General features: G+C 48.2%; 1 pseudogene; it reads left to right on the top strand.

Moving 5' to 3' along the window:
- The window catches only part of LOC131292039 (large subunit ribosomal RNA), an 11036-nt pseudogene extending 5328 nt beyond the window's left edge, over positions 1-5708 (top strand).
- The last annotated feature ends 16625 nt before the right edge of the window (positions 5709-22333 follow it).

Genomic DNA, 22333 nt, shown 5'->3' with positions numbered 1-22333 from the left:
ACTCGCGGCCAGTGCTGGCGTGGGTCCTGGTGCCAGGAGCACGAGGTCGTCAGCGAAGGCGACAAGCTCTACACCGGCGGGCATGTCGATGGACAGGACGGCGTCATACATGGTGTTCCACAGCGTCGGACCAAGTATGGAACCCTGTGGGACTCCCGCCGACAATTCCCGGGTGACCGGACCGTCCGACGTCTCATAAACCAGCAGCCGTCCCCGAAACCAGCTTTCCAGTATCCGCTGCAGGCATGCCGGAACGTGCTTTCCTTGCAGTGCTTTGGCGATGGACCGCCAGCTCGCCGTGTTAAAAGCATTGCGTACATCCAATGACACCACCATCAGACACTTGTTAGCCCTCCGATCCGTCATTCGGTGGGCCATCGCACGCTGGCCGGCCTCCTTAACACGTTCAATCGCCTGTATTGTAGACCTGCCCTTTCTGAATCCATACTGAGACGGCGACAGGCGAGGGTGATCTGGGTCTTCCAGGTGTTCATTTAGGCGATCCAAGATCAGCCGCTCCAAGATCTTGCCTGATCCGTCGAGCATCCCAAGAGGCCGAAAGGATGACGGATCGCCCTGAGGTCTTCCGAACTTGGGTAGCAAAGCAAGTCGTTGTCGCTTCCAGTCAGCGGGAAAGGTGCATTGATCGAAGCACTCCTGGAACACGCGGCGGAACGTCTCCGTGTGCTCGCGAACAGCGACCCTCAGTGCCGCATTGATGATGCCATCGGGTCCCGGGGCCTTAGTGGGCACCATCCGCGCCGCGATCGCCAAGAGCTCCTCATCCGATACCTCCCTCACTGGCTCCTGCGTTGTCTGCCCCCAATCGACCCGATCCGGTGCAGGCCACTCAAAAGTGCCATGATCCGGGAAGAGTTCCGACACGACGTGCTGTAGAATCGCAGGATCTCGCTCCGGGGGGACGCGGCTACCCTTAAGGCGTGACGTTACTACCTTGTAGGCAGTGCCGAAGACGTTGTCCTCAGCTTCCGCAATCATCTCATCAAAGCTACGGTCCTTGCTTGCCTTGATGGCACGGGCGAGTTCCTTCTTACAGCTCCTGTGCCGTTCTCTGGCCAACTCTCGCTGTGCACCGGTTCCGGCGGTCAAAATCGCATCCTCAGATGACTTGCACTGCTCCCTGAGAAGGCCGATTTCCTGCGTCCACCAGTACATTTCCGGTCTCACCAAAAACTGCGCTGGCGGTGCCCTCTGCATCACCTCATCGCAGGCTCTAGTAAGTCCAGCGGTGAGAGTCGCCGGTGATACAGCCGCTTCGGCAAACCCGGAAGCCTGGAGCGCGATCTGGAAGGCTTCGGGATGGAATTGACGCAACTTCCATCTCGGTCCAATCTGCTCGCGTTGTCGCTGCCGGTCGCGATGCTGGTGCTGTTGTTGCGGTTGCCTCTGCTGGTGTGGTGAAGCGCTGCTGACTGGTGTCGCGGATACGCTGAATCTCACGTATCTGTGGTCACTGTTGGTGAAAGTGTCGAGCACCCGCCAGTCGTTACCGGGTTCAATGGCCGGACTGGCGAAGGACACGTCGACCACACTTTCAGTAGCACTGCCGTTGCCGACGAACGTGGGCACACTGCCGCGGTTCAAGATCGCCAGGTCAAGCTGGTCGACGACCTCGGCGAGATCTTCACCACGCGGCTTCGTCCTCGCGCTGCCCCATCGCACGTGCCAGGCATTGAAGTCGCCCGCCAAGACTACGAGGGGGTGTGCTCTGGCCTCGATATCGATCTCGTCGAGCAGCCGCTGGTAGTCCTCGTCCGTCCATCCCGGTGTTGGTGGGGCGTAGCAAGAGATGAAGGTCACCCCCGCCACCTGGACCGACACCAGTCCTACCCTACTTGCCCAGACTCGCTGTATGGGCAAGGCTCCGGTCGTTATAACAGCTGCCTTCGCTGTCGAGTCCACCGCCCAGTTCCCGTTATTGGGTGGAACACGGTAGATCTCCGACGCCAGCACAATGTCGATCCTTTGCTCCCGTGCGGTCTGGAGCATGAGGTCTTGTGCTACCCTGCTGCGCGCCAAGTTGATCTGGAGGATCTTCAACCCAGCGTCACGCCCTCTAACAGTGGTGTTCGTAGCTAGCGGGAACATGACGGCTGGCTACTTCCGCTGCAAACCGGTGAACCTGTCTGATGTTGTCCGGAACACGTAAGGCACTTGGGGCCCGAGCTGCACTCCTTGGCCTTGTGCTGCTTCGAACCGCAACGGAAGCAGCACTTGGAGTAGTCAGGGCCGGTGCACTCGCGAGAGCGGTGCCCCTTGCCAAAGCAGCGGTAGCAGAGCTGCTCTCCTGCAGGGACCGATGCGAGCGCCTGCACGACGCAACTCGTGTTCCCTATGGTGACCCGGTGACCGTCGAGAAGCTGGCACTGCCCGCGCGGCAGCTTGATATGGGCTTTCTGCAGCCCGTCGTACCGCCGCCACAGCCGAACTGCCTCGCCCGGAACCGTCAGCCCCGCCTGTCGCTTAATCGCCGAAATCAAGTCGTCGACAGTCGCCAGCATGTCGATTCCTGTGATCGCGGCCGTCTGCTTGTCGACAAGGAGGTGGGCCACTCCATCCTCCTTGATGGCTTCGCTGACATCGGCCAGCACACTCTCGCAGTCCGTGTTCGGCTTCAGCCACAGCGACAGCTTCCGCTCCCCTGTGCGGCAAACCCTCGCCACGAACTGATCCACATTGGTCTTGGAACGCACTGCCTTGTATGTGTCGAGGAAGGCCTTGCCCTCGTTGGCCTCGAGGACGATCACCGCAGGCCTCTCCACTTTAGCAGCGCTCTTTCCCGCTTTCTGTGGTGCTGCTCTCTTGTCTCCCTTGGCCACGACTTTAGCAAAGGATGCTGGTTGCGCATGCATCTTGGTTGCCACAGCCGCTGCTTTCTTTACCTTCGGTTTTGGCTTTCCTGGAGCCATGGCCTGGGACAAGACGGCCTCGACCGGGATCTCGGGGACATCAGGCGTGATGACTTCGTTCATGCCCGTCGGTTCGCCCTCTTTTTTCTTGCCGCGCCTTGCCCGGGTCCGCTTTCGTTTGGGAGTGTCGCCAGGTGGATGCTGGCTTTGCCCAACAGCACTGGAGTCGACGACATGTTGTTGTTGCTGCTGCGTAGCTACCGCCAACTCTCCCATCGAGTGGAGTCCACTTTGGAGCAGCATAAGTTCTCTTTCGCTGGCTGCCGCACGCTCACGAAGGCTAATGTTGTCTCGCTTCAGCTCCTGATTTTCACGAGACAACAACTTCAGCTTTGTCTTCAGCTCCGCGTCGCCATCCTTTGCCGTCGCCCGGCCCGTCTCCATCTCGCTAACCTTAGCGAGGAGAGTCTCGACGGTTGCCCGGAGCTCCCTCAACTCGCTGCTGAGGCTTGCGATAGTCGGCTCCTGCTGCGGGACTTCGGCCACCTGCTGGACGACGGTTGAGTTGAGCTCGTCCTCGTCGCTCTCCTCTGAAATCTCCATATCACTGGCTAGCAGGGCCATCCGCTGCACCACCACCACCGGCCGAGTGGGCGTCGCAGTCGATGGCGCGACACTGCCTCCCTTTCGCTGCCGAGTCAACGGCAGCGCAACCGATGATGTCATCACTTTGTCCCCGTCGTCCTTCGGCGATGGCGCGGTAGCGTCGCAGGTGGACCGGAGCCTGACGGACCGACGCGTCGAAGGCTCCCCCGATGCCTGCTCCATTCCCCTACTGCAACCCTGAAAATCGCTGTGGGCAGTGGGTTAGGTTGCGGAGAGCCAGGGTGGAGTGTCTGGGAAGGGAAGGTGGGAAGGGGAAGGGGAGTGGAGGAAGGCCAAGTACCGGTGCGAAATAGAAACTCCAACAAATAAAAGGCCAAACCAATCTTTTTCCCCTTTCCAAATCTGAACTTATATCTCAGTTCTTCTCTGCGATCAGGTGCCGCCTGGTTGACAAATCCGCAAACCGCCAGCCGATACACTCGCCATAAAACTCAGAGTGCCGCCTGGTTGTGATAACCGGTGATCTCCACCAGCCGAGACACTTGATGAACTGAAGGCGCCGCCTGGTTGTGACGTTGAAAAGCTCAGCACCAGTGCCGCCGCCTGGTAACAGTGTTCGAAATCTCCGTGAGCCGAGACACCCGCCACGACCCGAAGCGCCGCCTGGTGGCAATGCTGGCAATCCGCTGGTACTGGTGGCGCCGCCTGGCGGCCAACTTCGGAACCAAGTTTAGCCGAGACACACTGAAATATTTCACCGGGATGATCGAACCTCGAAATTTTTCAGCCGAGACACATGAAACATTTCACTCTTAGCCGAGACACCTTGAAAAGTTTCACTGAAACATTTCAACCGGATGGTTGGTCCATGAAATATTTCAGCCGGGACACTTGAAACATTTCACCCCCAGCCGGGACACCTATCCGGGACACACTGCCGCCAACGGTCAATTAAAAATACCGGCCAATTTGGATAACCGGCCAATTTGAATTACCGACCGATTTGAATTAACGGCCACTTCAAACCAACGGCCACCGACTCCACCAACGGTCAATTTGAACGACCCGAAAATCCGGCACCAACGGTCCTTTTTTGAAAAACTGGATCAGATGACACGGAGCCCGATTCGGCTTAGGTGAAATCGCTCGGATCTTCGAGTCCGAATCCGGCTGGAAAATGGACGATCGAATCTTCACCTGCCAAAATTTTTGCACCGCGTGCTTTCACTTTATTTACACTTATTTTGCGCTGAATTCGTCTTTTTTCATACGGTTTTCTCTGACTTTCGTTTTAAAACACCATCTGTCATCTAAAAAACCACATCCGGCCAGGATCCGGACACTTTTTTAACCGAAAAACACGTAGTCCCAAATGGGGCTACGCCCCGGGCCGCTCTCCATACAAAATGTAAACAAACACTTTTCTTTCTTATTTTTCGTTGAAATCGATGATTTTAATGCGGTTTTCACTACTAATCTGTAGATTGGCACTAGTTTTAACGATTTAAACAAACTTTCGTGGGTTCTTTAAACTCTTTACGCGAAATTTTTATGAAAAACACGGAGCGACGCTCAGCACGTGTTGACACTACAGCGTTTGACAGCTCACACAGGGATAACTGGCTTGTGGCCGCCAAGCGTTCATAGCGACGTGGCTTTTTGATCCTTCGATGTCGGCTCTTCCTATCATTGCGAAGCAAAATTCACAAAGCGTAGGATTGTTCACCCTTTCAAGGGAACGTGAGCTGGGTTTAGACCGTCGTGAGACAGGTTAGTTTTACCCTACTGGTGTGCAAGTACTATCTCAATGGAATTCCTGTGCAGTACGAGAGGAACCACAGGTACGGACCAATGGCTCAATACTAGTCCGAGCGGACTTTGGTATGACGCTACGTCCGTCGGATTATGCCTGAACGCCTCTAAGGTCGTAACCGAACCAGGCTGGTAGTATATGTATAGGAGTCGTTAGCTAGATGGCTAATAACATCACGAGACCGGATTGAGTCTTCTATAGACTCTTTCCATTTATTGGAAACCCTCAAACTGAGCCTATCGCGAGTGCGCTCGCCGAAGTACCTGAAGTGGGAAAAGGCGTTGTGCTTGCCGATCTTCCAAGAATAGTTTCGACTCCTAAGACCACCCGAAAACGACGGGTTTGCAGGCTGGGCGCTACGCATTGAAGAGAGATGTACATTTCGATCCTTTCAGGCGACCCATGCTTGGTGGTTGTGTGCGGTGTGCTCCCCCCGGGGGGCACATGCGGCATACCGTGTGTGGACTAGTTGGACCCACCCTTGCGGTGGACCGACCGGTCAGTGGTGTTTGCGGGTTAACACATGCGAGCGTTGCGGCCCAGAGGCCTTACCGCCTTTCACTGCGGGTTCGTCAAGAACTTGGAGATGGTCGCAACGCATCGGGTCCTCCCGGGGTACTTGGTGTTTGGATGCTGGCTTGGTGATTAAACACTTGATATTCCATCTTCGGATGAATTTCGGGTGTCACCTGTTGCCTAAGACCACTTGCATGTTTAGCTCGCCGTGGGGTAGCAAGCGTTGTGATCTAATGGCCTTACCGGGCAAACACTTTCGGTTCGTCAAGGACTTGGAGTGCCGGGACGGGTTGGCGGATCCATCACTCTGAGTATGCCGGGTTGATACTTGGGGTTGGTTTGGTTTTGGTGACCCAATACTAGATGTACCATCTCGGTGGTATGTCAGTATCACCTATACTCCAGACCACTTGCATGGTTAGCAAGCGTTGTGATCTAATGGCCCAACCGGGCAAACACTTTGGGTTCGCAAGGACTTAGAGTGCCGGGACGGGTTGGCGGATCCAACACTCTGGGTACCTCCGGGTACTTGGGGTTGGTTGAGGACTTGGTGAACAAACACTTGATATACACTCTCCGGATGTACTTCGGGTGTCACCTGTTGTCCGAGACCACTTGCATGGTTAGCAAGCGTTGTGATTCAATGGCCCTACCGGGCAAACACTTTGGGTTCGCAAGGACTTGGAGTGCCGGGACGGGTTGGCGGATCCAACACTCTGGGTACCTCCGGGTACTTGGGGTTGGTTGAGGACTTGGTGAACAAACACTTGTTGTACACTCTCCGGATGTACTTCGGGTGTCACCTGTTGTCCGAGGCCACTTGCATGGTAGCAAGCGTTGTGATACAATGGCCCTACCGGGCAAACACTTTGGGTTCGCAAGGACTTGGAGTGCCGGGACGGGTTTGCGGATCCAACACTCTGGGTACCTCCGGGTACTTGGGGTTGGTTGAGGACTTGGTGAACAAACACTTGATATACACTCTTCGGATGTACTTCGGGTATCGCCTGTTGTCCGAGACCACTTGCATGGTTAGCAAGCGTTGTGGTCTAATGGCCCTACCGGGCAAACACTTTGGGTTCGCGAGGACTTAGAGTGCTGGTAGTGGTTGGCGGACCCAACACTCTGGGTACCTCCGGGTACTTGGGGTTGGTTGAGGACTTGGTGAACAAACACTTGTTGTACACTCTCCGGATGTACTTCGGGTGTCACCTGTTGTCCGAGACCACTTGCATGGTTAGCAAGCGTTGTGGTCTAATGGCCCTACCGGGCAAACACTTTATGTTCGCGAGGACTTGGAGTGCTGGTAGTGGTTGGCGGACCCAACACTCTGGGTACCTCCGGGTACTTGGGGTTGGTTGAGAACTTGGTGAAGATACCCCTGTCACCTTGTTCGAGGCCACTTGCATGGTCGCAAGCGTTGTGATACAATGGCCCTACCGGGCAAACACTTTGGGTTCGCAAGGACTTGGAGTGCCGGGACGGGTTGGCGGATCCAACACTCTGGGTACCTCCGGGTACTTGGGGTTGGTTGAGGACTTGGTGAGCAAACACTTGATATACGTTCTTCGGATGTACTTCGGGTGTCACCTGTTGTCCGAGGCCACTTGCATGGTCAACGGTTGAGGTGGTGATGGCGGGTCGGTGCTGTAGGGTGCCGGCCTGTTGGCTGCCTTGGCCGGGTTGGTTGGTTAACACTTGATTGGGCTTGCACCCGAGGGTAATGGCACTTGAAGGTGGGTACTGGCCGGCTGACCTGGTGTGATGGTTGGTTGGTGAACACTTGGCGGTACTTGCACTTGGCTGTGCTTGGACTTGAAGGTGGGATCCGGCTGGCCTAGGCCATTGGTGGTTGGTTGGTGGGTTAGCCCTTAGCTGGGCTGGCTGGCTGGCTGGCCATCGGTGGTATGGTGTGGTGTGGTGTGTGGAGTCGAGCATCGCGCGCCGTTGCCTTCTTCGGAGTGTTGTAGGTACGCAAGTGCTTGCAATGCAAAGAGGTTGGTGATGGAGTGACATTGCCTTCACCATGGAGTTGCGGGTACTTAGGTACTTGCAAGGAGATGGTGGTATGGTGGTGTTGCGTGTGTGGTGTTCGATTAGAAAGATATAATTTCTAAGTCCGGATTAGTGCTGTCAGTGGGGCCGCCGCTAACAGGTCCTGCACGGCCACCGTGGGGCTTGACTTGGCGCTATTCCGGACTTGGGGCGATCACGATGTCCCCGTGCGGGACTTAGAAGATGGAAGAACACAAGTACCCTTATCCCATGACTTGTGAGCGATTGGCATACGTTACCACATGAAGAGAAAAATTGGCTAAGTCCCGGATCCATATTATATGAAGAGAAAAATCGGCTAAGTCCCGGATCCATATTATATGAAGAGAAAAATTGGCTAAGTCCCGGATCCATATTATATGAAGAGAAATATCGGCTAAGTCCAGGATCCATATATAATAACCTAATAATCGGCTAAGTCCCGGATCCATATTATATGAAGAGAAAAATCGGCTAAGTCCAGGATCCATATATAATAACCTAATAATCGGCTAAGTCCAGGATCCATATATAATAACCTAATAACAGGCTAAGTCCAGGATCCATATTATATGAAGAGAAAAATCGGCTAAGTCCGAGATTGGGTCTGTCAGACATACACTTTCAAGATACCACACAAGCAAGCAAGATGGCCTAGTGATGGAACCATATAATATGAAGAGAAAAATCGGCTAAGTCCGAGATTGGGTCTGTCGGAAATACACTATCAAGTTACCACACAAGCAAGCAAGATGGCCTAATGATGGATCCATATGATATGAAGAGAAAAATCGGCTAAGTCCAGGATCCATATAATATGAAGAGAAAAATCGGCTAAGTCCCAGATTGGGTCTGTCAGAAATACACTTCCAAGTTACCACACAAGCAAGCAAGATGGCCTAGTGATGGATCCATATGATATGAAGAGAAAAATCGGCTAAGTCCAGGATCCATATAATATGAAGAGAAAAATCGGCTAAGTCCCAGATTGGGTCTGTCAGAAATACACTTCCAAGTTACCACACAAGCAAGCAAGATGGCCTAGTGATGGATCCATATGATATGAAGAGAAAAATCGGCTAAGTCCAGGATCCATATAATATGAAGAGAAAAATCGGCTAAGTCCCAGATTGGGTCTGTCAGAAATACACTTCCAAGTTACCACACAAGCAAGCAAGATGGCCTAGTGATGGATCCATATGATATGAAGAGAAAAATCGGCTAAGTCCCAGATTGGGTCTGTCAGACATACACTATCAAGTTACCACACAAGCAAGCAAGATGGCCTAGTGATGGATCCATATGATATGAAGAGAAAAATCGGCTAAGTCCGAGATTGGGTCTGTCAGACATACACTATCAAGTTACCACACAAGCAAGCAAGATGGCCTAGTGATGGATCCATATAATATGAAGAGAAAAATCGGCTAAGTCCCAGATTGGGTCTGTCAGAAATACACTTCAAAGTTACCACACAAGCAAGCAAGATGGCCTAAGGATGGATCCATATAATATGAAGAGAAAAATCGGCTAAGTCCCAGATTGGGTCTGTCAGAAATACACTTCCAAGTTACCACACAAGCAAGCAAGATGGCCTAGTGATGGATCCATATGATATGAAGAGAAAAATCGGCTAAGTCCCAGATTGGGTCTGTCAGACATACACTATCAAGTTACCACACAAGCAAGCAAGATGGCCTAGTGATGGATCCATATGATATGAAGAGAAAAATCGGCTAAGTCCGAGATTGGGTCTGTCAGACATACACTATCAAGTTACCACACAAGCAAGCAAGATGGCCTAGTGATGGATCCATATAATATGAAGAGAAAAATCGGCTAAGTCCCAGATTGGGTCTGTCAGAAATACACTTCAAAGTTACCACACAAGCAAGCAAGATGGCCTAAGGATGGATCCATATAATATGAAGAGAAAAATCGGCTAAGTCCCAGATTGGGTCTGTCAGAAATACACTTCCAAGTTACCACGCAAGCAAGCAAGATGGCCTAGTGATGGATCCATATGATATGAAGAGAAAAATCGGCTAAGTCCCAGATTGGGTCTGTCAGAAATACACTTCCAAGTTACCACACAAGCAAGCAAGATGGCCTAGTGATGGATCCATATAATATGAAGAGAAAAATCGGCTAAGTCCCAGATTGGGTCTGTCAGAAATACACTTCCAAGTTACCACACAAGCAAGCAAGATGGCCTAGTGAAGGATCCATATGACATGAAGAGAAAAATTGGCTAAGTCCAAGATTGGGTCTGTCAGACATACACTTTCAAGTTACCACACAAGCAAGCAAGATGGCCTAGTGATGGATTCATATAATATGAAGAGAAAAATCGGCTAAGTCCCAGATTGGGTCTGTCAGAAATACACTTCCAAGTTACCACGCAAGCAAGCAAGATGGCCTAGTGATGGATCCATATGATATGAAGAGAAAAATCGGCTAAGTCCAAGATTGGGTCTGTCAGACATACACTTTCAAGTTACCACACAAGCAAGCAAGATGGCCTAGTGATGGATTCATATAATATGAAGAGAAAAATCGGCTAAGTCCCAGATTGGGTCTGTCGGAAATACACTATCAAGTTACCACATGAGCAAGCAAGTTACCACATGAAGAGAAAGCCGGCAAAGTCCGGGAATGTTACCACATGAACTGTAAAATGGGCAAAAACCTACCTTCACAGGGAACGTGAATAACTAAGGCTGTAGACATCGGATCGACAAGCCAAAGACTGATATGGAAAGGAAATGAGTAGTACTAGCTTTCCTGAGAGTTGCAGAGCTTAGACTGCATATGAACGGAAGTTATTAAGCGTCAAAGTCAGAAAAGTTGCCCGATGGAACACAAGTTCCAACTTAGAGCATGAATACCGCCTAGACGGTAAGAGGTACGGCCAGGCTGAGGAATAAGAAAATGTTGGCCAACATGTTCCCTAACTATCCCCCGAAGACCGCAAAGCAATCCAACATCAACCAAGAAAGTTATAGCCCGATCAAGGAAACACCTACTTTGCACCGATATTGCACCAAATATATGTACCAAGCACCTTCGGTTGCATACCTGCAGGGGCTTACCATAGTAGGCCATGGAAGACCGATATACCGAACATAATCACTTTCTATCTCCTCGGGTGTTGGAGATAGCGCTTTGCGGTATAAGAACGAAAGTTAGACCATATCTTGGTGCATCTTTTTGCCCGAGAACACAAGACCCTATCTACCAAGGCAAGAAAGTTGTGTGGGGACAAAATGTCCAAAAGTGCCCAAAGTGGCACACTTGAACCATATATTCGAGAAAAACACAAGTGTGGGCCCGAGCTAGCAAGTTGAAATGTTCTGACCGTCAGTAGCCCTAGTTGAGGTGCACTTATCATTATATGAGGCCAACGTGCCAGCTAGTCTCTAAAGGGGCGATATGGGTGTTCCAAGGTTTGTACCCAATTGAGGAAAAAACAGGGTAAGGTACGGTGTACCGCGAATAACTCGGGCTATAGATGTCCGATCGATGAGTTTGGCATATGTATGGAAAGGTCTCGACGAGACCTAACTACCCTGAAAGTATGAAGGCAAAGACTTGAATGACCGGGAAGTTATTAAGTGCACATGTGGTAAAGTTGCACCAAAGTCCATGTTACCCGAAGTGGTACATGAACACCCAATATTCGACCAAAACACAAGTTTAGAGACGAGCTAGCGAGCTACATTGTTCAGACCGTCAGTAGCCCGCATCAAGACACGCATTTAATTATACGGGGCCTAGCCGCTAGCTCGACTCGAAGTCGGTCATATGGTTGGTTGATGGTTTGGACCGACCACGTGGTGTACCAAGGTGATGTACCTTTCATGAATTAAAACTCTGGCTGTATGGCACTGAGCGACAAGCTAAGAAGTGATTTATAATAGTCTTGAGTGGGACTATTTAGGAAAAATGCGAACAAAAAATCACAAAGTCCTTGGGCGAAGCTATTAGCGAAACATAGAGCAAATTGGTACCAAAAACTATGGAAATGGGACTTGAGTCAAAAATAACCGCAAGTTGGAGAAGAGATAGCAAGCTTGCGTAGAACATTTATAACTAGTGCGTGGTATGACCAACAAAAATGTGTATGGGGCCAAGGCGCTGGCTGGCCTCCAAAGTGGTGATATGGGCGATTCAAAGTTTGTACCCAAGTACGAACAAGTATGGAAAAAACAGGGTAAGGTACCAAGTACCATGAATAACTTCGGCTGTAGGTGGCCGAGCGAGGCAAACCGCATATCGTTGGAAAGGTCTCGAGGTGACCTATCTACCCTGAAAGTTTCATGAGCCTAAGTTGAAAGACCACGGAGATATTAGGTGATGATGGTCCAATTCGGGGACCAAGTCGCAGGAAATGGCACTTGACGAAAATCACCCTTGGAAGGTGAATACCGGCTTACCGGTAAGAGATAGCGACTTGGCGTAGAATATTCATAAGTTGGGCGTGAATAGACGCAACTTTCATTATATGGGGGCAACCCGGTCAGGGTGCTCCAAGTCGGTCGTTTGGTCGGTTTATGGTTTGGGCCGACCACGTAGTGTACCAAGGTGAGGTACCTTTCATGAATTATAACTCGGTCAGTTTGCCACCGAGCGGAAAGTTCCGGTGTGATTTGGAATGGTCTTGAGTGGGACTATCAAGGAAAAATACAAATTGAAAATCAGCTTGCCCATGGCCGAAGCTATTAGTGAAACATATAGCAAAATGGGTCCGAAAACGAATGAAATGGGATTTGGACCAAGAATAACGGCAAGTTGGAGAAGAGATAGCAAGTTGGCGTGGAACATTTATATTTTGGACATGGTATGACCAACAAAAAAGTATATGGGGCCAAGGCGCTGGCTGGCCTCCAAAGTGGAAATATGGGCGATTCAAAGTTTGTACCCAAGTACGAACAAGTATGGAAAAAACAGGGTAAGGTACCAAGTACCATGAATAACTTCGGCTGTAGATGGCCTAGCGAGGCAAAGCGCATATCGTTGGAAAGGTCTCGGGGAGACCTATCTACCCTGAAAGTTTCATGAGGCTGAGTTGAAAGACCACGGAGATATTAGGTGATGATGGTCCAATTCGGGGACCAAGTCGCAGGAAATGGTACTTGACCAAAATCACCCTTGGAAGGTGAATACCGGCTTACCGGTAAGAGATAGCGACTTGGCGTAGAATATTCATAAGTTGGGCGTGTAGAGACGCAACTTTTATTATATGGGGCCAACCCGGTCAGGGTGCTCCAAGTCGGTCGTTTGGTTGGTTTATGGTTTGGGCCGACCACGTGGTGTGCCAAGTTGAGGTACCTTTCATGAATTATAACTTGGTCAGTTTGCCACCGAGCGACAAGCTGCGGTGTGTTTTGGAATGGTCTTGAGTGGGACTATCAAGGAAAAATACCAATCGAAAATCAGCTTGTCCATGGCCGAAGCTATTAGTGAAACATATAGCAAAATGGGTCCAAAAACGAATGAAATGGGAATTGGACCAAGAATAACGGCAAGTTGGAGAAGAGATAGCAAGTTGGCGTAGAACAATTATATTTGGTGCATGGCATGACCAACAAAAAAGTATATGGGGCCAAGGTGCTAGCTGGCCTCCAAAGTGGAGATATGGGCGATCCAAAGTTTGTACCCAAGTACGAACAAGTATGGAAAAAACAGGGTAAGGTACCAAGTACCATTAATAACTTCGGCTGTAGATGGCCGAGCGAGGCAAACGGCTCACCGTTGGAAAGGTCTTGGGGAGACCTATCTACCCTGAAAGTTTTATGAGGCTGAGTTGAAAGACCACGGAGATATTAGGTGATGATGGTCCAATTCGGGGACCAAGTCGCAGGAAATGGCACTTGACCAAAATCACCCTTGGAAGGTGAATACCGGCTTACCGGTAAGAGATAGCGACTTGGCGTAGAATATTCATAAGTTGGGCGTGTAGAGACGCAACTTTCATTATATGGGGGCAACCCGGTCAGGGTGCTCCAAGTCGGTCGTTTGGTCGGTATATGGTTTGGGCCGACCACATGGTGTACCAAGTTGAGGTATCTTTCATGAATTATAACTCGGTCAGTTTGCCACCGAGCGACAAGTTGCGGTGTGTTTTGGAATGGTCTTGAGTGGGACTATCAAGCAAAAATACAAACAGAATATCAGCTTGTCCATGGCCGAAGCTATTAGTGAAACATATAGCAAAATGGGTCCGAAAACGAATGAAATGGGACTTGGACCAAGAATAACGGCAAGTTAGAGAAGAGATAGCAAGTTGGCGTAGAACAATTATATTTAGTGCATGGTATGACCAAGAAAAAAGTATATGGGGCAAAGGTGCTGGCTGGCCTCCAAAGTGGAGATATGGGCGATACAAAGTTTGTACCCAAGTATGGCAAAAACTGGTAGAGGTACCTTTCATGAATTACTGCTCAGGCTGTATGGCACTTAGCGGGACGCTTGGCTCTGGTATGGAATAGTCTTGAGTGGGACTATCAAGGAAAAATACGAACAAAAAATCACCATGTCCACGGACGAAGGTATTAGCGAAACTTAGAGCGAAATTGCGACCAAGTCGCTGGAAATGGCCTTTGGACCAAGTATACCGTCAAGGCGGTACGAGATAGCGAGTTGACTTGGAATATTTATAAGTTTGCCTCCACGAGACGAAAGTTTAGTTATATGGGGCCAACCCGCTCAGGGTTGTCCAAGTCGGTCATATGGCTGATCGAAATTTTCGACCAAGTACTGAGAAAACAGGGTAAGGTACCGTGTACCTCGAATAACTTTGGCTGTAGATGTCCGAGCGAGGCAAACGGCATAGCGTTGGAAAGGTCTTGAGGTGTTCTAGGCACCCTGAAAGTTTGAAAAGGCTATCTGGAAAACTCGTGGAGATATCAGAGAAACATTGGGCCCAAAAGATACCAAGTCGCAGGAAATGGGCCCTCCAAGAACACCCTAAAATCCCAATTACGGCTAAGTTGCAGGCCAGCTAGCGAAGTGAAATGTTCTAGGCATAACTAGAACACGTTAATGCGCAACTTTTTGAATCAGAACTTTTTTCGATATCTGGCCCCCAAAGGGGGGATATGGGCGATCAAAGGATTTTTCCAAGTTTCGGTACTTTTTACGATATCGCTCATAGCTCCGGCTGTACGCAAGCAAATGGCAACCTAAGATATGATTTGGAAAGGTAAAGAGTAGTACTAACTTACGTTAGAACACAGCGAAGCGCTATCGGTTCATGGCAAGGCCGATATAAGCAGTCAAAGATGAAAAATGTTGACAAAATGAACAAAAATTACCTTGGTACGCGAATAGCGGCCAGGGATGAAGAGGTACGAAGGTGGTGTAGAACAATTATAATTAGGGCTTGGTACGCTCTAAAAGTTTGCCGAAGACTGCAAAGCGCTCAGACCCATAGAAAGTGGCCATTTGGGCCGAACAGTGCGTGCAAAGAGGTGAAAATGCAAAAATTGCACTTTGGGGGGCGATTTGCGGGGGGAAGGAGGGGTCGGAGGGCAAAATGTCCCTTGACCAAAAAGTCTTATCTCGTCGAGATCTACAACATTGCCGAAGACCGCAAAGCGCTAGCTCGCAATCGAAAAATCGAGAATTTGAAAATTTTCTAAGTCTTTGGCTCCCTAAGGAAAAGTTTCAAAAATCACGTTTGTCCCCTATTTTGAAGGGGAAGGAGTCGGTTCCGGGGCATGGTGTCTTCGGCAAAAAGTCTTATCTTTTTGCGTACTTTCGACTAGTTCAATAAAAATTTTTGACCCAAAATTTGTTCGGCGGACCCCTAGGTCGAAAAACCCGAAAAAAGTCGAAAAAAGTCGAAAATGTCGAAAAATGAGAAAACCTCATATTCGGACTCTACACGAGCCCCAGATATTGAAAAGTGAAATCCGCGGTCGATTTGGACCAAAAAATTGACCTAGGCAAAGTTGTATGGAGGTAGGGACCCCTGAGAAAAAAGTTTGGTCCCGAGGCTCCTTGGACCACCAAGTCCCTAGGTCGGACCAAAATCGGAAAAAATCCGACCGAAGTCGAAAGTGTCGAAAATTTTAAAAAACCCCTTTTGGGGCCCTATGGCCTCCCTAGATAATGAAAAGTGAGGTCCGCGGCCGATCCGGAAGAAAAACTTGACCTAGGCAAACTTGTATGACGGTGGGGACCCAAAAAAATTTCGATGAGTGTAGTTTAGACAGGCCGGAAAATGTATCGGTGGTCCGTATCAAGGGACGTCTTTTAGTTCCATGGGGTGGTGGTCGTCGAACAAAGTCGCCTAGGTCGACCACCAGAAAGACCAGTCGTGTTGTAATGGATGTTTTGACCACTTTACTAGGGAAACCTAGTAGGTCGAAGCAAATTTGGGGTTCGAGATGAGTTGGTGAAAGTTGGTCCAACCTAGGTGTGCTTGGTGGAGGTTGACCATGAAAGTAGAGCATGATGGGAATGACCATAACTTTGGTTCTAGATGTCGGATCGATACACTTTCGGCAGTTTTGGAAAGGTGAAGGCCTGCTCTAGCTATGTTTCCTACCAAGCTGAGCGCCTACTAGTGACCCGGAGGAGGTATTAAGGGTCAAAGGCAAAAAGGGGTACCCTAAAGTGCATGTGACCAAGAAAATGGGAAAAACGGTATCGCCTATAGCTCAGGCTGTATGGCTCGGATCGGAAAGCTTGGATATGCGTTGGAAAGGTCTTGACGAGCGCTAGCTATGTGTCCTACCAAGCGAAGCGCTAGGTGTTGAGCAAGTCGGTCATATTAGAGGGCAAAGGTGAAAAATGGTGGTTTAGAGGCGAAAATTCACCTTATGATCGAAAATAGCGGGCGAACGATAAGAGCTACGAACACGGCGTAGAACAATCATAAGTACGTTACCACAAGAACTAACTTTGGCCAATATAGAGCGAGAAGATCGGAGGTAGCCATCAGGGTGATATGGCTGGTTCAAAGTTGGACCAAAACGAGACTTGAGAAATGGGTTGAAACACGGTATCGCGAATAACTCAGGCTGTATGGAACGGATCGACAAGCTAAGATCAGTGTTGGAAAGGTCGAACCAAGCGCTAACTATAATCCCAAACAACCGAAGCGCTAAGTGTTGAGCAAAACTGAGTTATTAAGCGACAAAGTCGAAAAATAATACCAAAATGGCCAAAAATCACACAAGACCAAGAATACCGAGCAGGCGGTAAGAGATAGCGGGATGACGTAGAATACTTATAAGTTTGCCTCTACAAGACCTAAAAGTCGGCCATAGACAGCAAGAAGATCGGACCACTCTGGAAGGGTGATACGAGTGGTCAAAAATTGGCAAAAATGAAACATGGCTAAAATGGATTTGACTTGTGCACCATGTAGCTCCGGCTATATGGCATGGATTGTAAAGCTAGGATATGTTTTGGAAAGGTAACACCCAGCGCTAGATACGACTAGAAGAAAGCAAAGCGCTAACTAGCATGATTTGGAAGTTATTAAGCGTCAAAGTCGAAAAATGTTACCAAAATTGAAACTCGAGTACATTGGGCCAAAAAGTACAAGTTGTGAAAATTGGACTTACGAGTAAAATACCGAGCAGGCGGTAAGAGATAGAGACTTGGTGTAGAATAATTATAAGTTGGGCATGTTATAACCTATATTTGACCCGAACATAGTGTCGAGATCGGTGGTACCCAAAAGGGTGGTACAGGTGTTAGATGGTTTTCCCAGAGCATAAGCTCCACATGATATGGAAAACGGGAAACATCATAACTTCGGCTGTATTGCATGGAATGGAACGAACAAGGTATCGATGGAAAGAGAAAAGGTAGCGCTAACTATAATTCCTACCAAGCAAAGCGCTAGCATGTGACCGTTCGGGTGTTATTGTGAGTCAAAGTCAGAAATTGTTACCACGAGAGGCGAAAATCCGACTATGTCCAAAAATACCGGGCTGGCGGTAAGAGATACGGCTTGGCCGTAGAACATTTATAAGTTGGCCAAGACAAGACCTAAGTTTCGTCCATAGACGACAAGAAGATCGAAGATACCTGAAGGTGAGATATGGGCGTCCCAAAGTGGGCCTTTGAAAAAGTGACAAACTTCCCTTATAACAGCATACACCAAATATCTCTGGCTCTATGGCACCGAATAAGAAGTTGAGCTCAGCGATAGAAAGGTGATAGTCAGCGCTAAATATCATACGAACAGAGTGAAGCGCTAAAGGGAAAGGATCTTGGTGATATAAGGTGACAAAGTCGAGAAAAGTTGCCTCAAAATCATGAAAAATGTGAAAAAATGACTAAGTCCCGGGTGCCTTAAGGGCAGGTTTATCGAATGTACCGAGCTGGCGGTACGAGATAGAGACTTGGTGTAGAACAATTATATGTTTGGCATGGCAAGACCTACATTCGGTCAATACAAAGTGAGAAGATCAAAGATACCCGCAAGGGTGATATTGGTGTCCAAAGGAAAAAAGCACTAAGTCAAGAAGTCAGTATGCGATGAAACACGGACCAAGAGTACCAAGCAATTGGTGCAAGTTAGAGCCTTAATGGTTCAAGATAGAGACTTGGTGTTGAACAATTATAAGTTTGGCATAGCAAGACCTACATTTGGTCAATACATGGTGCGAAGATCAAAGATACCCGTAAGGGTGATATTGGTGTCCAAAGGTAAAAAACACTAAGTCTTGGGAAACTTATATGAAGCAAAGGACCCTGATGGGTCATATGGTATTTTACGAAAAATCGGCTAAGTCCCAAAATGGGGATGTCTGAACTACACTCAAATGTTACCACATCAAGCAAGGCAAACTTATATGAAGGCAAGGACCCTGATGGGTCATATGGTATTTTACGAAAAATCGGCTAAGTCCCAAAATGGGGATGTCAGAACTACACTCATATGTTACCACACCAAGCTAGGCAAACTTATATGAAGCAAAGGACCCTGATGGGTCATATGGTATTTTACGAAAAATCGGCTAAGTCCCAAAATGGGGATGTCAGAACTACACTCAAATGTTACCACACCAAGCAAGGCAAACTTATATGAAGGAAAGGACCCTGATGGGTCATATGGTATTTTACGAAAAATCGGCTAAGTCCCAAAATGGGGATGTCAGAACTACACTCAAATGTTACCACACCAAGCAAGGCAAACTTATATGAAGGAAAGGACCCTGATGGGTCATATGGTATTTTACGAAAAATCGGCTAAGTCCCAAAATGGGGATGTCAGAACTACACTCAAATGTTACCACACCAAGCAAGGCAAACTTATATGAAGGAAAGGACCCTGATGGGTCATATGGTATTTTACGAAAAATCGGCTAAGTCCCAAAATGGGGATGTCAGAACTACACTCAAATGTTACCACACCAAGCAAGGCAAACTTATATGAAGGAAAGGACCCTGATGGGTCATATGGTATTTTACGAAAAATCGGCTAAGTCCCAAAATGGGGATGTCTGAACTACACTCAAATGTTACCACACCAAGCAAGGCAATCTTATATGAAGCAAAGGACCCTGATGGGTCATATGGTATTTTACGAAAAATCGGCTAAGTCCCAAAATGGGGATGTCTGAACTACACTCAAATGTTACCACATCAAGCAAGGCAAACTTATATGAAGGCAAGGACCCTGATGGGTCATATGGTATTTTACGAAAAATCGGCTAAGTCCCAAAATGGGGATGTCTGAACTACACTCAAATGTTACCACACCAAGCAAGGCAATCTTATATGAAGCAAAGGACCCTGATGGGTCATATGGTATTTTACGAAAAATCGGCTAAGTCCCAAAATGGGGATGTCAGAACTACACTCATATGTTACCACACCAAGCAAGGCAAACTTATATGAAGCAAAGGACCCTGATGGGTCATATGGTATTTTACGAAAAATCGGCTAAGTCCCAAAATGGGGATGTCAGAACTACACTCATATGTTACCACACCAAGCTAGGCAAACTTATATGAAGCAAAGGACCCTGATGGGTCATATGGTATTTTACGAAAAATCGGCTAAGTCCCAAAATGAGGATGTCAGAACTACACTCAAATGTTACCACACCAAGCAAGGCAAACTTATATGAAGCAAAGGACCCTGATGGGTCATATGGTATTTTACGAAAAATCGGCTAAGTCCCAAAATGGGGATGTCAGAACTACACTCAAATGTTACCACACCAAGCAAGGCAAACTTATATGAAGGAAAGGACCCTGATGGGTCATATGGTATTTTACGAAAAATCGGCTAAGTCCCAAAATGGGGATGTCTGAACTACACTCAAATGTTACCACACCAAGCAAGGCAATCTTATATGAAGCAAAGGACCCTGATGGGTCATATGGTATTTTACGAAAAATCGGCTAAGTCCCAAAATGGGGATGTCTGAACTACACTCAAATGTTACCACATCAAGCAAGGCAAACTTATATGAAGGCAAGGACCCTGATGGGTCATATGGTATTTTACGAAAAATCGGCTAAGTCCCAAAATGGGGATGTCTGAACTACACTCAAATGTTACCACACCAAGCAAGGCAATCTTATATGAAGCAAAGGACCCTGATGGGTCATATGGTATTTTACGAAAAATCGGCTAAGTCCCAAAATGGGGATGTCAGAACTACACTCATATGTTACCACACCAAGCTAGGCAAACTTATATGAAGCAAAGGACCCTGATGGGTCATATGGTATTTTACGAAAAATCGGCTAAGTCCCAAAATGAGGATGTCAGAACTACACTCAAATGTTACCACACCAAGCAAGGCAAACTTATATGAAGCAAAGGACCCTGATGGGTCATATGGTATTTTACGAAAAATCGGCTAAGTCCCAAAATGGGGATGTCAGAACTACACTCAAATGTTACCACACCAAGCAAGGCAAACTTATATGAAGCAAAGGACCCTGATGGGTCATATGGTATTTTACGAAAAATCGGCTAAGTCCCAAAATGGGGATGTCAGAACTACACTCAAATGTTACCACACCAAGCAAGGCAAACTTATATGAAGGAAAGGACCCATATGGGTCATATGGTATTTTACGAAAAATCGGCTAAGTCCGAAAATGATGATGTCAGAACTACACTCAAATGTTACCACACCAAGCAAGGCAAACTTATATGAAGGAAAGGACCCATATGGGTCATATGGCATTTTACGAAAAATCGGCTAAGTCCCAAAATGAGGATGTCAGAACTACACTAAAAAGTTACCACACCAAGCAAGGCAAAGTACCTAGGTGAACCCTAGGAAGAAACACGGACCAAGTCAGATGGCCTAAGTCAAGAGAACAAGTGACCTAGGCAAAGTTGTATGGCGCTGAGGACCCTGAAAAATCTGGTTAGTGTAGTTTAGACAGGGTAGGTTTTTAGGTCGGCCGAACCCCCTTATTTTGGGTTTTGGCCTCATCAAGAAGCTACACCTAGGCAAACTGCCTAGGGTGAAAGTGCGAAGACCAATCGAATAGTAAGACAAGTTTTGACCGATCGCCCTAGGCAAGCTTGTATGAAGAAAGGGACCCTAAGGGTCATATGGAAATACATGAAAAATCGGCTAAGTCCCAAAATTGGGATGTCTGAACTACACTAAAAAGTTACCACATCAAGCAAGGCAAAGTACCTAGGTGAACCCTAGGAAGAAACACGGACCAAGTCAGATGGCCTAAGTCAAGAGTGCAAGTGACCTAGGCAAAGTTGTATGACGGTGAGGACCCTGAAAAATCTGGTTAGTGTAGTTTAGACAGGGGAGGTTTTTGGGTCGGCTGAACCTCCTTATTTTGGGTTTTGACCTCCTCAAGAAGCTACACCTAGGCAAACTGCCTAGGGTGAAAGTGCGAAGACCAATCGAATAGTAAGACAAGTTTTGACCGATCGCCCTAGGCAAGCTTGTATGAAGAAAGGGACCCTTAGGGTCATATGGAAATTCATGAAAAATCGGCTAAGTCCCAAAATTGGGATGTCAGAACTACACTATAAAGTTACCACATCAAGCAAGGCAAAGTACCTAGGTGAACCCTAGGAAGAAACACGGACCAAGTCAGATGGCCTAAGTCAAGAGTATAAGTGACCTAGGCAAAGTTGTATGGCGCTGAGGACCCTGAAAAATCGGGTTAGTGTAGTTAAGACAGGGGAGGTTTCAGGGTCGGCTGGACCTCCTTATTTCGGGTTTTGGCCTCCTCAAGAAGACAGACCTAGGCGAATTGCCTAGGGTGAAACTGCGAAGACCAATCGAATAGTAAGACAAGTTTTGACCGATCGCCCTAGGCAAGCTTGTATGAAGAAAGGGACCCTTAGGGTCATATGGAAATTCATGAAAAATCGGCTAAGTCCCAAAATTGGGATGTCAGAACTACACTAAAAAGTTACCACATCAAGCAAGGCAAAGTACCTAGGTGAACCCTAGGAAGAAACACGGACCAAGTCAGATGGCCTAAGTCAAGAGTGCAAGTGACCTAGGCAAAGTTGTATGGCGCTGAGG

The sequence above is a fragment of the Anopheles ziemanni genome (assembly GCF_943734765.1).
Source record: "Anopheles ziemanni chromosome X unlocalized genomic scaffold, idAnoZiCoDA_A2_x.2 X_unloc_26, whole genome shotgun sequence".
Taxonomy (NCBI): domain Eukaryota; kingdom Metazoa; phylum Arthropoda; class Insecta; order Diptera; family Culicidae; genus Anopheles; species Anopheles ziemanni.
Note: the sequence above shows the minus strand (reverse complement) of the source record. Positions and strands in the feature narration are given on the sequence as shown.